General features: G+C 38.1%; 1 long non-coding RNA gene across 3 annotated transcripts in view; it reads right to left on the bottom strand.

Annotated features, from left to right (window-relative positions):
• Positions 1–2,313: 2,313 nt before the first annotated feature.
• The window catches only part of LOC139745740 (uncharacterized), a 34,456-nt gene continuing 18,977 nt past the window's right edge, over positions 2,314–17,792 (bottom strand). For all 3 annotated transcript variants that reach the window (XR_011711927.1, XR_011711925.1, XR_011711926.1), the window contains exon 3: positions 2,314–2,445. This is a non-coding gene — a long non-coding RNA (uncharacterized lncRNA). The remainder of the gene's footprint in view (positions 2,446–17,792) is intronic.

The raw sequence follows: 17,792 nt of genomic DNA, 5'->3' as shown, positions 1-17,792 counted from the left end.
TGGGTGGGCAAGTTGCTAAAAGTAGTGAAAAGTCTTTACTAAGTATGTGTATGAGTAGGAAGAGAGGAGAGCAACTGGTTCCCAGTGAATGTCGGTCTGCAGCAGGGGTGTATGATGTCCCATGGTTGTCTAATTTGTTTATAGATGGGTTGGTTAGGGAGGTAAATGCAAGAGTTTTGGAGAGAGGGGCGAGTATGCAGTCTGTTGGGGATGAGAGGGCCTGGGAAGTAAGCCAGTTGCTGTTTGCTAATGACACAGTTCTAGATGGCTGATTCGAGTGAGAAACTACATAAGATGGTGACTGAGTTTGGAAAAGTGTGTGAAAGGAGAAAGCCGAGAGTAAATGTGAATAAGAGCAAAGTTATTTTAGATATCTGGGAGTAGCCTTAGCAGTGAATGGAACCATGGAAGCAGAAGCGAGTCACAAAGTGGGGGAGGGGGTGAAGGTTCTGGGAGCTATGAAGTTTGTGTGGAAGGAGAGAACATTATCTCGGAGAGCACAAGTGGGTATGTTAGAAGGAATAGTAGTTCCAACAATGCTGTATGGTTGAGAGGCATGGGCTATAGATAAGGTTGTATGGAGGAAGGTGGATGGGTTGAAAATAAAATGTTTGAGAACAATAAGTGGTGTGAGGTGGTTTGATAGAGTAAGTAATGAAAGGGTAAGAGATAAGTATGGAAATAAAGAGAGTGGTTGAGAAAGCACAAGGGGGTGTGTTGAAATGGTTTGGACACATGCAGAAAATGAGTGAGGAAAGACTGACGAAGAGAATATATGAGTCAGAGGTGGAGGGAACAAGAAGCAGGAGGCCACATTGGAGGTGGAAGGATGGAATGACAAATATTTCGAGCGATTGGGATCTGAACATGCAGGAAGGTGAAAGACATGCATATAGTAGAGTGAATTGGAATGGTGTGGTATACTGGGGTCGAAGTGCCATCAATGGACCTGAACCAGGGCATGTGAAACGTCCAGAGTAAAGCATGGAAGAGTCTGTGGAGTAGGTAGGGAGTTGTGGTTTTACTGCATTACACATGACAGCTCATATATGGATGTGGCCTTCCTTTTGTATGTTTCCTGGCACTTCCCCACTGACACAGTGCATGGCAATCAGGTGTGGGGAAAATAAGAGAATGTATGTTACCTTTCCTTTTCTGTTCTTTCATGCATTTGTGTTGTTTCCTGTAGGGTGAGGTGCAATCTGGAATGGATATTGGCAAAAAAGGTATGAATATGTACATGTGTATGCATATGTACGTGTATATATTTCTCTCACCTATAAGGCTTTGGTAAATATATACTCTCACTCTCTTTCCTGTCACACACCATTTACACACTAAAAACCAATCAAATAAGCTAGTTGTGTGCAAGGGCTCTTATTGGTAGAGCAAGTGAACAGGAGGCAGTGGTGTCGGTGGTAATTCCAACACCACATGCCTACCCAACATATTAACAACTCCAACTCACTAGGCATACACCCATTAGAAACAACATTCCCTAGGCAAACACAAGTAACAATCTCCCCTTTACACACAAGACATCACCTATCACTACAATAATATTTTGCACAAATATTGAATGAAAATAATACCAAATCAAAGAAGCCAGAACAAGTGAGTGTTATGTTTATCCCACTAAACACCTCCCCTCTGCCAGCATCCATACTGCCCACCACCATATCATCCCTGTACCAATGCTATCTTAAGTTTACTTTTCAACTACACTTATGTGGACGGCTGGTAACTTTTGCATAATAGAGGTTATCATTCTTAGTAACTATAAATGTGGAAGATACCACATTAGTGAGAAAACAATGTTAAGTTCCTACATGACAGTAATCAAAAGAATTTTTTCTTTCCTTATGCATTTGTGCCACATTTATTGTTAAAAACAATATTATTTCATTATGTAAAACTATTCAGCCAGATACTTAAATAAGACAAAAATATGGTTATATTGCTGTTCAAGCAAGCAGTGGAGTTAACACCAGCACTTAATTTCTTACCTCTAATGCTGGTGATATAACCCATATTTGTATCTCTCAATATTGTATATATTAATATATTGTACAAATCAATATTCTACTTCAATTACATTTAAAGTGTTACTGGAAACATCACTATTGCATAATGCATGAACTTGAGGTAACACCATATAGTAAGATAGGCCAACAAAAGAACAAGCAACAGAACACAAGACCTACAAATATGTGAAAAATTCTACACTAAACCATCCCATTTTTGAAAGGAAATTTACTTTTATCACAAAGACAAAATAATCTTAATGCTCTCCCAAAGAAAAAGTCAGATTCATGCCTTAGTAGCTTCATTGGCACCCTTCCTAAGCTGCTGATAGTTTGCTGCTTGTTGGATTAGGTTAAGTAACTTCTGAGTCAATGTGGCTTCAGCCAGAGGAAAAGCTTTTGGATTCACCTCTGCTTCACTCTGAAAAGAAGATAAAAAAAAGTCAGCTTTAGGGAATTACTATTATAGCATCATGAAAATAAAGTCAAAGATTTATCTTCAACTTCCTGTATACTTTCATACTCAATCCATATCTTGAATTATGATTCTAGTCAGACCCTTTCAGTCTTCTGCTCTTCAAACAAACACTGAAAATGTTAGAACATTTCATTGCAGGAAAATCATGTCAAACCTACCTGACTGCATCGCCTCTCTAACTTTTGTAGTTCTGCCCTTCCATCCTCTAATCAAGTTTAATATCATGTGGTGTCTCTCCTTATCACCTATATATACCAACATTCATCGCATGCATATATCAGCAATAACTGATTATCTAGCTTTTCCACCTGACGTGTGCTATTATTGTATGCTATGCTAAAAAATAGAAACTTCTTGATAACACAAGACTACTATATCCTGAGAGCTGTATGGCTATCAGTCTTACAAAATTGTCTGGCAAGATAATGCAACCAGAATTTTACATGGAATTAGATTATCATCAAAAGTGAGTGCAAAAAAACTAGTTGCTTCTAGTTAGTCTGAACCTGAGCAAAGTTCAGCAGACCTATAACTCTTTCCATCTCTCAATTCATGTATCCTAAGGCTTTAGGAAAAATTCCTCTTAAATTCACACTTTCTTGAGTTTGAAATTGAGAAGCAGGGACACGGTCTGACCTTGAATACACCATACAAAGGTCCACCACTACAAAGTCTGCAAGGGAAGTGACATGGACTTCCAATGACTTAATAGAATGCTGAGCTTGTCTGTTCTCTTTTGTACTGCTCCAAAAGTTTCAAGTCATTTCTCTAAAGTGTCTGCCAATAGGTCAACATCTAAGTAAGCAGACTTTCATCTCTCTTCTCAGTTGTTTTATAACCAAAGCTGCCAATTTAGTAAATATCCTTTCATCAAGATATTTTGAACAAAAAGCCTGTATGTTTGAAAGCTAAGTTTAATGTAATAAAGTTCTGAAAATGCAACTTTAAGGGAAGAGGTCAAAATATGTATTCTATGAGGTTAGTACAGACCAGCACATCTATATAAACTACTTGCTCATCCTTTGTAGTTGTCAACAGGAAGTACACTAACATCACAGTATTAAGATAGGACAAATCCAATACTTCTTTATATTTATTTAAAAAGATGATTAATTTTGACTCCTTGCAAACCTCGTTCTCAGGATCCTCAAGCACTAACCGAGACCTTTGGAGATATCACATAACAAGACTGATCCAAGCCACTGACCTTTCCAGTGGAATTTTTACCACTAATTTTGAGTTGCCTTCAGCCCGTACACCACACCTTGATAACTAGGCCAACCAGTACATGAGTATTAGAAAAAAAAATGGGAGGGTCTCCTTCAAAGAATTTACAAAGACTTGAAACAAGAAAAAAAAGCAATTTAAATCCAGTAAATTAAACCCATTCAAACCATGGTAGGAAGCTTAAGCATCAATGTCTTGCCACAATAGTATCACTGAAAGTCACTAAGTACCCAATGACTCACTGCATCATTCTACACTTTCATTTCTTCTGCTATACTTGGAGATTGAGCCTACCTCTTACATTATCTACAAAATCAATCCTTTTGGTCTCCTGATATGTCCACTTCATGTTGGTAATTGTCAACTAAACCCAACAAAATCCAGTTTATCTATATCATGTAGCAGGGAAGGTATCCTTTCTAACAAGGGGAAGCACAATACATGATTTTCTCTTGAAAATTATTTCTCGATATTTTGGCAATCCTGTTAGATTTGAGGGTGAAAAGTGACACAGATGCATGCTTTGGAAGTAAAGGAGCCATTGGTTCCTGCAAATGCAGGAAGATAAATTCAGACATAGCATATTTAGTTTGAACTCTGCCATTTATGCACCTTGTATTGTTAGGACTGAAAGGGTTAAACCTTAAAATCTCTTAAAAAGTGATTAGATTGTATTCTGGTCATTTCTGACTCATCTGACTGCCCTTCATACATTTTGACTGCTTTAAGCTTACCCTTTTCCCTGTGGGTCATTCATCATTCTCATATTCAGTAGTATGTCCCTTGGTACCTCTCAATTCCCAGTTTATTTCAGGAAGCCACTGCGTGAGGCATGAATTACCACTCATATCACTTAAAACAGGTCACAAATTTTCCAATTATTCTATATTCTACTGTCATCTTACGTTTTGAGGAGAGGCTTCCTCCTGCAGTCTCTTCCTGGGTAGGTATAACTGATAATATATTTAAATCAGAGGATACTCCCTTAGAAACTTTGCTGTAAAAGCTGTCCTTAACAAGTCTTTTAATCTTCCAAGTCATGATTTAAGACTAAGTCTATCTACAGTATCATTATAGAATATTATATTTTCTTATTATACTTTGTCGCTGTCTCCCGCGTTTGCGAGGTAGCGCAAGGAAACAGACAAAAGAAATGGCCCAACCCCCCCCCATACACATGTATATACATACGTCCACACACGCAAATATACATACCTACACAGCTTTCCATGGTTTACCCCAGACGCTTCACATGCCTTGATTCAATCCACTGACAGCACGTCAACCCCGGTATACCACATCGCTCCAATTCACTCTATTCCTTGCCCTCCTTTCACCCTCCTGCATGTTCAGGCCCCGATCACACAAAATCTTTTTCACTCCATCTTTCCACCTCCAATTTGGTCTCCCTCTTCTCCTCGTTCCCTCCACCTCCGACACATATATCCTCTTGGTCAATCTTTCCTCACTCATTCTCTCCATGTGCCCAAACCACTTCAAAACACCCTCTTCTGCTCTCTCAACCACGCTCTTTTTATTTCCACACATCTCTCTTACCCTTACGTTACTCACTCGATCAAACCACCTCACACCACACATTGTCCTCAAACATCTCATTTCCAGCACATCCATCCTCCTGCGCACAACTCTATCCATAGCCCACGCCTCGCAACCATACAACATTGTTGGAACCACTATTCCTTCAAACATACCCATTTTTGCTTTCCGAGATAATGTTCTCGACTTCCACACATTCTTCAAGGCCCCTAGAATTTTCGCCCCCTCCCCCACCCTATGATCCACTTCCGCTTCCATGGTTCCATCCGCTGCCAGATCCACTCCCAGATATCTAAAACACTTCACTTCCTCCAGTTTTTCTCCATTCAAACTCGCCTCCCAATTGACTTGACCCTCAACCCTACTGTACCTAATAACCTTGCTCTTATTCACATTTACTCTTAACTTTCTTCTTCCACACACTTTACCAAACTCAGTCACCAGCTTCTGCAGTTTCTCACATGAATCAGCCACCAGCGCTGTATCATCAGCGAACAACAACTGACTCACTTCCCAAGCTCTCTCATCCCCAACAGACTTCATACTTGCCCCTCTTTCCAAAACTCTTGCATTTACCTCCCTAACAACCCCATCCATAAACAAATTAACCATTATAGAAATGAACAACAAAATTTTAAAACTCATCACTTTTAAGGAAATGCACATAATTTACCAAATGGATTGGGCAAAGCTCATTATAATTACTGGGACATTTTTGTGCAACAGAGCTTGCAGTTTTGAGTTTGGATAACATGGACACATGTTTACTGCAATGAAACGATAAATATTTTGCAAGATACAAAATCTAGTCCCAAATTTCTGCAATGGTTAGGGAGGTCTAAATACATTACAACATAAATATGCTGCATTCCCAAAGTAATTGATGATAGTGAAGTAACACAAGAACGCAAAGAATTAGGTAGGAGCCTCTGCAAACACTGCACAAGTTGCCCTATGCCAGTGGCCACTTGGTACGGAGACTCCATTGCCATGGCCACCCCCTTGAGGGAGTTCCAGTTGAAAGAGGCCTCAGAGATATAGATAGACAGAAAGATACAAAGAATTTATGCACCAAACAGTGCCAGTGAACAAGCAAAGAAATTTTTCTGCAACCACTTTTCTTATCTAATACCCTTACTCTGGGGTTTTCAAAATAAAGTGGAAAAGAACTAGTGTAGAATGATATCTCTTAATTCAAAGCTTCTTAAAATAGTAGCGTTATTTTTGTGAAACCTATAACTGACATGGGAATTCTGGAGTGAGGAAAATTAATTCAATTTTTTCCCTATGTGCATGGGGCAAATAAGTGGATGAAATATGCAATGAAAGGATTAAGTGAGGAGACAAAAACTGAGAAACATATTCAAGTTCTGGCCTAATGTAGTGTGAACTGCTTGCTGAATATTTCTTTATCCATACAAACAGTTTCCTTTACTATTCTCCCGATGTAAAGGCAGTACCAACAGGCTAGGGATAATAATTCCGAAGTCCCTCTCACACAGATTCTTGCTACATAATATTCATACTAAGGTCTTCTTTTAGTGTCCCATCTGTGTTATTTTACATTAGAGTAGAATTCTCTCAATCGTGAACTAGACCAAGTTTGGACTTTATCCATATCTTGTAAAAGTTGGTTCAGTCCCCATTAATTTTTACTTCACTCAGTATCTTGGCATTAACTGCAAATATGTTCAAGTAGGATACCAATCCTTTGGGAAAGTTGTTTGCTTAGGTTACGAGGAGCAATGGTCATAAGACTGAAGCCAACGGTGACTTCATCCAAACTGAGAAGGCTTCCATGATTTGATTTGTTTCCTTCGTTCTCTTCCACTAATATAATTCTCTGTCCATTAGTCTCCCCTTTACTCCTGCCTTAAGATCTCTTTTCTTTACTAGCCTTCTCAGTGGCAGTGACAAATGCCTTCTGGCAATCAGGACACAAAATACAACTTTCCTTCTTTTTCGTCTACAACAGAGCTCACTTTCTTGTAGAAATATAAAAGGATTGTTATATACAGCCTCATTTACCTAAAGCCACAGGAAATCATCCAATTGCTTTTGTTTATCTTTTCCAGTACCTTACATACTGTACTTGTCAGGAAGACTGTGGCCTATATTCAGCACCTTCTCTTAGTCTCCTTTCCTGTAGATGGGTTTAATATTTGCCCTCTACTCCCTTGAAGCTTCACCCTTTTCCAGCAACATCTTGAATAACATTTCAAGTGGTTTGTCATGCATATCTGTACATGTCTCATCCCATGGGGGAATTTCATGACAACCATGAGCCTTATTAGTCAAGACCCTTTAGTATTCATGTCTTTAAACATTTCAGTGCTTTCCAACAGCTCCTCATTCAGTTTCACTGGTGTTGGGACTATACTTGTGTCTTCCACAGTGGAAACACTTTTGAACTTATTTTCTTTGCATAACCTTTCATCATCCTCTGTAATCCTTCCCTCTCAATCCCTTTGCCTGACTCGCTGCTCTAAATTTAACCTACAGTTTACTTCTGATGAATTTATGTAGTTTTAGATTATCCTCTCTCTTGTTCACAATATTCTTTACAGAGTTTCCCTGTTCCTCCTTTCTTATTCTCCTTAACTTGTTTCTTGCTATCTTTTACCTTATAAATGCTGGCTGACTAGATTGCTTTTCCACATCTTTTTCTGAACACCTCCAACCTTTCTCAAACTTCCCTCTGTAAGGGTAAAAGTATCCATGTTGCTACTCTTTTAGTGTAGAAATTAATTTAGCTTTTCACTAAAATGCCATGGTTCCTAACTTACTTTCTCAGTTTGTGTAACCAAAGAAAATTTTCATTCCTGTATAATTTTCACGACTGTATCTCCTGTCTCAGTTAGGTTCATTGCTGCTCTTTTTTAAATCTTCATGTACCAGATAAACATCAGCATTACTTGATCTTTTTCCTATTGGTTTAGCATATATGATATTCTTATTATTCATGCAAATGTGTATGAAGATATATGATATTATTCATGCAAATGTGTATGAAGATATATGATATTATTTATGCAAATGTGTATGAAGATATATGATATTATTGATGCAAATGTGTATGAAGATAAGATCATAATGATGGTGTATCAGTCCCATTTATCATAGTGTTGTTCAGGAAATTCTCCTGTGCAACAATGCTTTGAGTTAAGATATTTTGGACTTAAAACCCCCTGAAAATTGTACTGACCTCACTTAGATTTGTGATTGGGAAAAAAAAATGTAAAAAATATTTTCTGACATATATCAATATTTCAGATATCTGTGTACTTATTCATTTATTCATTTTATTTTGCTTTGTCGCTTTCTCCCACGTTTGCGAGGTAGCACAAGGAAACAGACGGAAGAAATGGCCCAACCCACCCCCATACACATGTATATACATACACATCCACACACGCAAAATATACATACCTATACATCTCAATGTACACATATATATACACACACAGACACATACATATATACCCATGCACACAATTCACACTGTCTGCCTTTATTCATTCCCATCGCCACACATGGAATACCATCCCCCTCCCCCCTCATGTGTGCGAGGTAGCACTAGGAAAGGACAACAAAGGCCCCATTCGTTCACACTCAGTCTCTAGCTGTCATGCAATAATGCCCGAAACCACAGCTCCCTTCCCACATCCAGGCCCTACACAACTTTCCATGGTTTACCCCAGACGCTTCACATGCCCTGATTCAATCCACTGACAGCACGTCAACCCCGGTATACCACATCGATCCAATTCACTCTATTCCTTGCCCGCCTTTCACCCTCCTGCATGTTCAGGCCCCGATCACTCAAAATCTTTTTCACTCCATCTTTCCACCTCCAATTTGGTCTCCCACTTCTCCTCGTTCCGTCCACCTCCAATATACTTATCAAGCATATTTTACTAATGTTGCAGCACAATATCATTCAATATGTATCATACCAAGTGGGAATATATTTTTGCTTGTTTTCACTGCTGTCCAATTAGCCACACCCACAGTGCAGTTGATGGATCAGACAATTAAGGCATGCCACAAACAAAAGCTCCCTCCCTCCTAGTAGCCCTCATTCCCGTTCATCAACATCCATATTTTGCAAGTTCAGTTAAATATTGTGTGCTTGACTTGTGTTATGGCAACATCTGTTCAATCAGATATTTAAGGGGTGAAGTAGGTAATCCTCATTCCACTGCATCATACTCCAACAGTGCCTTAAACCTTCTTCACCATATTTAGTCATACTCCAACGGTGCCTTAAACCTTCTTCACCATATTTAGTCATACTCCAACAGTGCCTTAAACCTTCTTCACCATATTTAGTAACACCTTAAACCCTCTTCACCATATTTCAGTAAAGTACCTTTTCAACAAGTTTTCATTAAATATCAAAATTTTATCATTCATTGTGGTACTATATAAGCGAGGGTAGTAAGCTGTTTCATGTAAAATACAATCCATACGTAAGTTACACTTGGAAAAATTTGTGTCAGTGGTTTGACACACAAAAGTTCAAGTTTAACATCAGAGGGTACTTTAGAGTCTATTATCATAATTACAGTTAAAGAATTAAATTAGTTAAAATATCTATTATTCCAGAATCCAAATACTGTTTTCTTCAGCAATTTAGTAATTTTAGTCCCCTTTTTTGAAAATTATTGTTCAATTAAACTTCTAGTCATTTGGCATTTTCACTTTCTGCAATAATTTGTCAAGTAAAAAGTTATTTGTCAGCTTGCTTCTTCCCGTAACCTGGGGGAGATATAGTCTGAACAAGTTGATAGTTTAGATTTAGCTCATCTACATATTTCAGTATTTTGTGGCATTTAGTATTGTTGATGTCCAATTACATTCTAATCTATCCTGTGAGTAAGTCCAAAAATGGCAATTTACATTCATTCTCTAACTACAGTGAACCAAGTATTCTTGATAAATTTGTTCAGTGTCGTAACTTGTCAATATTAATTCTTTGGGGTACAATTACATCATTGACATACCTAATCCATTTACTGTTTCTTCCCATTATAGCTATATATTTATCTGCTTCAAGCACCCAAATATACAAACATGCTGTCTGTGACAACGCTTTCTCTTTTAACACATTCTTCATTGCTCCCAGAACCTTTGCCCCCCTCCCCCACCCGATGACTCACTTCCGTGGGTCCATTTGCAGTAAAGCCCACTCCTAGATATCTAGAACACTTTAGTTCCTCCAATCTTTCCCCAATCAATCTTACATCCCAACTAACCTGTCCCTCAACCCTGGTGAACTTAAAAACCTTGCTTTTATTCACATTTACCCTCAACTTTCTCCTTTCACACAACGCCTAACTCGGTCACCAACTGCTGTACCATCAGCAAACACCTGAGTCACTTACCAGGCCCTCTCATTCCCAGCAGACTGCTTATTTGCCCCTCTCCAAGACTTTTGCATTCACCTCCATCACCACATATCAAACAACCATGGTGACATCACATACCTCTGCTGCAGACTGACCTTCGTTGGAAACCATTCACTCTCCTCTCTTCCTACTTGTACACACACCTTACACCTTTGATAAAAATTTTCACCATTTCAAGCAGCTTACCTTCCACACCATATATTCTGAAGACTTTCCACAAAGCATCTCTATCAACCCTATCATATCCATAAATGCCACATACAGATCCATCTGTTTTTCTATGTATTTTTCACATGCATTCTTCAAAGAAAACACCTGATCCACACATCCCCTACCCATTTTGAAACCATGCTGCTCCTTGCCTGTCTCATGCTCAGTACATGCCTTCACACTCTGTCAATACCCTCCCATACAATTTACCAGGTATACTCAACAAACTTATGCCTCTCTAGTTTGAACACTTGCCTTTATCCCCTTTCCTTTTACACAATGGCACTAATACATGCATTCTGCCAATCCTCAGGCACCTCACCATGATCCATAGACAAAACGAATTTTCTTACCAACCAATGAATAATTCACCCCCTTTCTTAATAAATACAACTGCAGTCCCATCATTTCCACTGCCTTGCCACACTTCATCTTCCGTAAGGCTTTCACCACCCCTTCTCTCTTCACCAAACAAACCTGATTAAAACACCCACACCTGCCACTCTGTCTTCAAACACATTTAATAATCCTTCAAAATACTAACTCCATATTAATCCTTGAAAATGCTTACTCCATCACTATCTGTTATCACTTCCCCCATTTGTTCTCTTGTCTTTCACACATTATTTACCTCCTTCCAAAACATCTTATTCTTCCTAAAGTTTAATGTTACTCTCTCCCAACTCTTATTTGCCCTCTTTTTCAACCTCTGCAACTTTGTCTTGACCTCCTGCCACTTTCTCTTATATATCTCCCAATTATTTGCACTTCTTCCTTTTAAGTACCACCATATATGCCTCTCATTTTCTCTTTCACCTGTACCCACCACTCTACCGTTTCTAATCTGCCCACCTCCCACATATCGCATGCCACATGCATCTATTGTACATGCCATCACTGCTTCCCTAAATGTCTCCAATTCCTCATCCACTCCCCTCACTTCATTTGTTCTCACCTTTTGCCATTCTACACTCAATCTCTCCTGGTACTTCTTCTTACATGTCTCCTTTCCAAGCTCACTTACTCTCATCCCCAATACCAACTCCTCTATTTTCGAAAACCTCTGCAAATCTTCACTCTCGGCTCCACAAGATAGTGGTCAGACATTTCACCAGCTGCCACTCTCAGCACATTCACATACAAAAGTATCCTTTTTGCTTGCCTATCAATTAATGTGTAATCTAATAATGCCCAATAACCACCTTTACAATGAATACCTCATGCGCACCAATTATACCTGCAATTGTCATATTATTTACCTTCGCATTTAAATCACCATCACTAATACCTGGTCAAGCGCACCAAAGTGATAACACCGTCACTCAGTTGCTCCCAAAACACTTGCCTTTCATGATCAGGTGCAAAAGCACCAATAATCACCTATCTCTCACCATCCCCTTTCAGTTTTACCCACAGCAATCTAAAATTTACTTCCTTACACTGTCAAACACTCCTACCACTCCTGCTTCAGCAGTGCTACTCCTTCCTAAGCTCTTGCCCTCTCAAAAACTCACCTTCACTCCACTCTCGAAACATTTCCATAACATTCTTCTTTCACCCATAAGCTTCGTTTCACTCGGAGCCAGAACATCATTTTTTTTCCCCAAACATATAACCTATCTCTCCTCTCATCTTGGTTTAATCCACATACATTTAGACACCTTAATCTGAGCCTTCAAGGAGGATGACAACTTCCCCACGGTTTCTTCTTCTGCTTCCTCTTATAGAAATTTAGATACAAAGAAGGGAGGAGAGTTTCAAGCCCTCCTCTTCTGCCCACTTTAGTTGCCTTCTGTGATATGCTGGGAATATAGAGATGTGTGTGAGAAACTATACCAGCAATTTTACCATATGTACAGTTGCCTCCACTTCCAACTGGGATTGTTAGCATTGTTAATCCTATCTTTCCAAGAGGTGTGAACCCAGGGAGTATCGACTTGCTACTTCGAAGCTTTCATTGTCTGGAGTTTTGCTTATCATGACAAGGTTGTTACTAGTCTCCATAATGTCTCACTAGGTGTGGAGTTAACTTTGGTTTCAATAAACTAACAAATTACTGTGATTTCAGTCCTTCCTCTCCATGGTGTGTATACATCAGAGTACCAACTCATGAGTTCAACGCTAAACATGGGTAAATAGAGGCATTATCTTATCTCAGGCCATGAAAACATGCTATTCATCCTTTGATGCAACTAATATACTGGTGTTACCTTGACCTAAGTATGAAATAATAAAAAATTCATAAATGTAAGTGTCTTTTATTAACGACTAATTCTGAATGACATTACCCTTTACTTGATAAAAATTGAACTGCCAGAGGTGGAATCACCATAGGCAGGGTTGGTGGAGGGGTGAGGATGATGGGAAGGAAAAGGAAAGTGGCACATGATGTCGGGCCTGCCTCCAATAATCCTAGCTCAAATCGGCCACAAAAGCTGTATCATCAACAAATAACAATTTACTCATTTCCCAGGCCCCCTCATCCCCAACAGACATCACACACCCTTGCCACAGACCAATCAATCTCCTCTCTTCCTACTCATATACATGCCTTATATCCTTGATACTTATTTCACATGAAATCAATACACCACACTAATAATTTCCTAAAGTATCAATAAATCCTCCAGTATGTATGACTGCACCCTGTATGGATGAGTAGACATTTGTTGTTGTTTGTTTCTCATGTGACTGCACCCTGTATGGATGAGTAGGCATTTGTGGTTACTCACTTCTCATGTTATAATTATGCAAATTTCACTAGTTTCCTGTAATGTTAAATATGTGATGGGGATTCAATAAGAAGCACAGTATAATTTATGATGTCTGGAAAAATGAAGCCCAAGGTAGGCTTTTTTATGGAGTTTGGCTGGTGTTAGTTGTGTAGTGACAGTTGGTACAACAAGATTGGTCACATACTAGCTTGGAGTCATACCAGTGATCCATAGATATTGAACTCGGCATTAATCTCCAAGACTACTTCATTTTGGAGATGGGCTTTGAAATAATTTACTGAATATAACACACCATACTCAACCTACTAACAATAAAAAAATAGATGAGATAATGACCCACTGTCAATTATCTGGCCAACCAACATTTTGCTGTCGACACCCTTTTATCGTTTAAATTTACCTTACATGATACTGATGTATAATCTCCTCTTAAACCCCAAAATCACTGTGATCATCAGATGAGCTTGAATAAATAATGTCTCTTAATATGCAGTGTCAAACATTTTCATGCTGTAGGTACTGCCGAAACCTTACAAGGACATTAATATAGTATCTACATTTCCATAATAAATATTGCTCTATGATCATAAAATATGGGTGCACTTGTGCAATGCTGACCTCATCCCTATTCATAACACATCTCACTATGCACACTAACAAACACCATGTTTTAGTTACAGACTATAAACAGTGAAACATTATATGAAACAGTTGATCTGATGCAAAATATTCCATTTCTATATTCAGTATAATTGTAAATTTTGACAGCTTCCTGGGTAATTATACTAAAAACAAAATGGTTAATTCAAATCCATCCTTACCTATTTCATAGGTTGTAAGAGCCATCCCTTAAAATAAACCCAAAAAGTTTAAGGTCATCAGTGAGTTGGTGAAATGTGCTTCTGTGGATGGAAGGGAGGACATGGTTTGTCAGTGTGCCTGTGTGCTAAATAAAAAGGGAAGGGGAGTTGCAATACCATGGTATAATTCAGACCACTCCCACAAGCTGCAAATAATGTCTTAATTTGAAGTGAACATCACTATTTTTGCATAGCCCTACTTATTTCTATATTTGTTTCATTGGATATTACACTGTATGTAGGTGTCAGCTATTAGCATGCTCTTCTCTCTTACCTCCTTGCCTTGTTAACTAAGTCACCCCCCTCATACTTCCATTCCCCCACCCTAAGTCGCTACTGAAAGCTTCAAAGTGGCAAGTCAATACTTCCTAGGTTTACACCTCATGGAAAGATTGGATTGGCAATGCTGACTGCCATGGTTTAAAAGGGAAAATGCAGTACATTTCATGGTCTTAAATTTTGCTGCTTGGATAAATGTATTTATGCAACCCACATCATCCCTTCTTAACTCCTTTTCACCTTTCTGCGGGAGATGATACTTTCAAGGGAAAGTATTGTATTCTTTAAGTGTCTCCATGACTGTTCTACTATACCCATGTCTAAGAGTCAAATGAACATTATTTTACATGCTGGAATCAACTAACCTAATTTAGGGTTTCATCATGTTCTTTTCTTTAATATCAAACAAGCAGGTTAGTGCATAAATCTATCCCTCTGATGCCCGTTCCCTCTGGGAACTCCCATCAATTAATGGCCACGGCAAACGTCTCCAATTATACCTACCCTTACATGCCTCCCTCACATACACCACTCCATGCATTCTTCCACTACTTCTCACCCTCTAGCATTCCTTCACCCTATTTGCCCATGTCACAGGTGGTCTTCCACTCACACAACTAATAGTACTATGATCAATATTTCATAGCTTTTCATCAATCTTACAGTTGCTAATTTGGAGTGTTTGTGGACATCATAAAATCAATTACACTTTTGCCCCTAGTTGGGTCTCAGACCATTTGATTTGTAACGTAATTTTCAAGTAAATCAGTTAGTCTGATTCAGGGTGAATGATAATTCAAAAGGTTAAAGGTTTATAAAATAAGTGAATCTAACAGGTAAATGTGCATTTTCTAATGGGTTGCTGGCTTGTTTTACATAATTTTTGCAAATGTTAGCCAATCATGAGGTTGAGAAAATTAGATATTTTAACTTCTTTAACCAATGAATATGACTGACCAGATGATCGAGTTTATACTATAATGCTGATAGATGATAATTTTGGCACTGTTTAATATCTTCAATCCGTTTCAAGTGATCTGCTTCCACCTCGACCCTAGAATACATAATGTACTTAAAAATACATTTCACACAATTTGTTATTCTTACACTTCTTATTGCTTAACAACAAAGCAAGTTACAGACACAGTTACATAAATTGAATAATACAAAACACTATTTGGTCTTGAAGAAAATTTTTGTCATAACATATCTAACCAACATTCTCAAACCTGGCACTGTCTAGGTATGACAGATGTCTGATAATGAAGCATTTTCTGTCCTAAACATCATGTAGGAAATGAAAAGGAATATGGAGACAGTTTTATAAAAGCTGGCATAAAAAATTACAATTCAAAATTCATATCTTCTTTAAAACTTACCCATTTTAACTCAGAAAACATGACATGACACTGTAAAATGAAACCATAATTCATTACTGTATATTTCAAAAAGACTGATGAAAAGGGAGTATAGCACAGTAGTCCTTGCAAATAATACACACTGCACACCCGTGCTAGAAGGTCGTAATCATGTCAACTCTCTAATTACGACCTTCTAGCACGGATAAGTCAGTGAGCAATTCTGGCTGATAGTCTATCTTCTTTCAAGACTTTATCAGTCATTTGTTTTCAGTTATCTTTAATGATGCCAGTAAGAATCATTCAGTTGACATCCTGTAAACAGAGGAAGCATTACAAAAACAACAGGGAGAACAGACATGAAAGAAGTGAATAACTGCATGTACAAGAAACAGCTACATAGAGTGTATTCAATCTGATGGGTGCAAAGGAATAGCAGAGGTTTTGCTTGAACTTCCCTGACCCACAAGTTGAAAGCATAACAAATACAGATAAATCATAAAATTAAAGCCAAGAGATACTTTAAATAGTACCCAAGATGATTGGTACAAAATCACAACATACCATGTCACAGCAATGTTTCTACACTGAAAGTTGTCCAGAAATACAAAATCAAATACATCATATCCCTAACAGTTAGAAAAATAACTGCATTTAACCAAGGAAAAATATCTATTTCTAAAACAGACTACACTTCAATCAAAATTTAGTCTGTGACACCACCTTTCAAGTCATAATTCTATGTTTCCATCATAGCTTTCCTTCTCTGTGATACAGTTCTCTTTAGTCCACTTCGGTGAGTTTAAAAAAGTTGTCTTAAAAATTCAACACCACACGCTGACATCATAAATACTTAATATCTTCAATTCTTTCCCAATTTCTTTTGCTTTACGTCTTAATACAGAGAGATGCAACAAACAAAAAAAATTAGAAATAAAATATTCTTAGAAGTACACTGCTTAACCAACATACAATTTAAATGGCAAAGTAAGCATCTAAAAATTCTATATCAAATGCAACTGGAGATTTCCGGTTTTGGTTCTTGAAACCAAACCAAGAATGTTATACAATGAAGGAATGCCTGAAATGTATACAGACCTGGAGCAAAGATTAGCTCAAAACACGATATTTCAAACATTCATCCTTATTTTGGTTGGAATTTCATGTACAGTGCATTATTTTTATCTACCCCTGCATGTTGAATAACCAAATAATAACAGATAGGAATTTACAAAACTGGAAATATGATACATTTGCAAAAGAAACACTTGAGTCATACAAGAGGAAAAAAGAAATAATAGCAACCTAACCTACATTGTGTTTGTTATATTTCTTTTCCTACTTGTTAGCCGTTTCCCACATCCGCAACCACGAAACAGAAGAAAGATACATCCACACTCATAAACATATACATACATACATGTACACACATTTACAAACACACACATGTACATAGTTATACTTGCTCCCCTTCACCTACTTAACCTATGCAACCCCTGCCCTGTACAACACAAATACATAAAGGTTAAAAAAAGATTACATATACTTTCTCTCTTCCTTCCCTACATCCGATTGCCATCCACTGCAACAACAAGGTAGCACCTGGAAACAGATGAAGAGCATATCCACTCACACTAATTCTCAAGCTGTCAT

The sequence above is a fragment of the Panulirus ornatus genome, chromosome 4 (assembly GCF_036320965.1).
Source record: "Panulirus ornatus isolate Po-2019 chromosome 4, ASM3632096v1, whole genome shotgun sequence".
NCBI classification, from domain to species: Eukaryota; Metazoa; Arthropoda; class Malacostraca; order Decapoda; family Palinuridae; genus Panulirus; species Panulirus ornatus.
The sequence above is the reverse complement of the archived record's forward strand: the minus strand, read 5'-3'. Positions and strand labels throughout refer to the sequence as shown.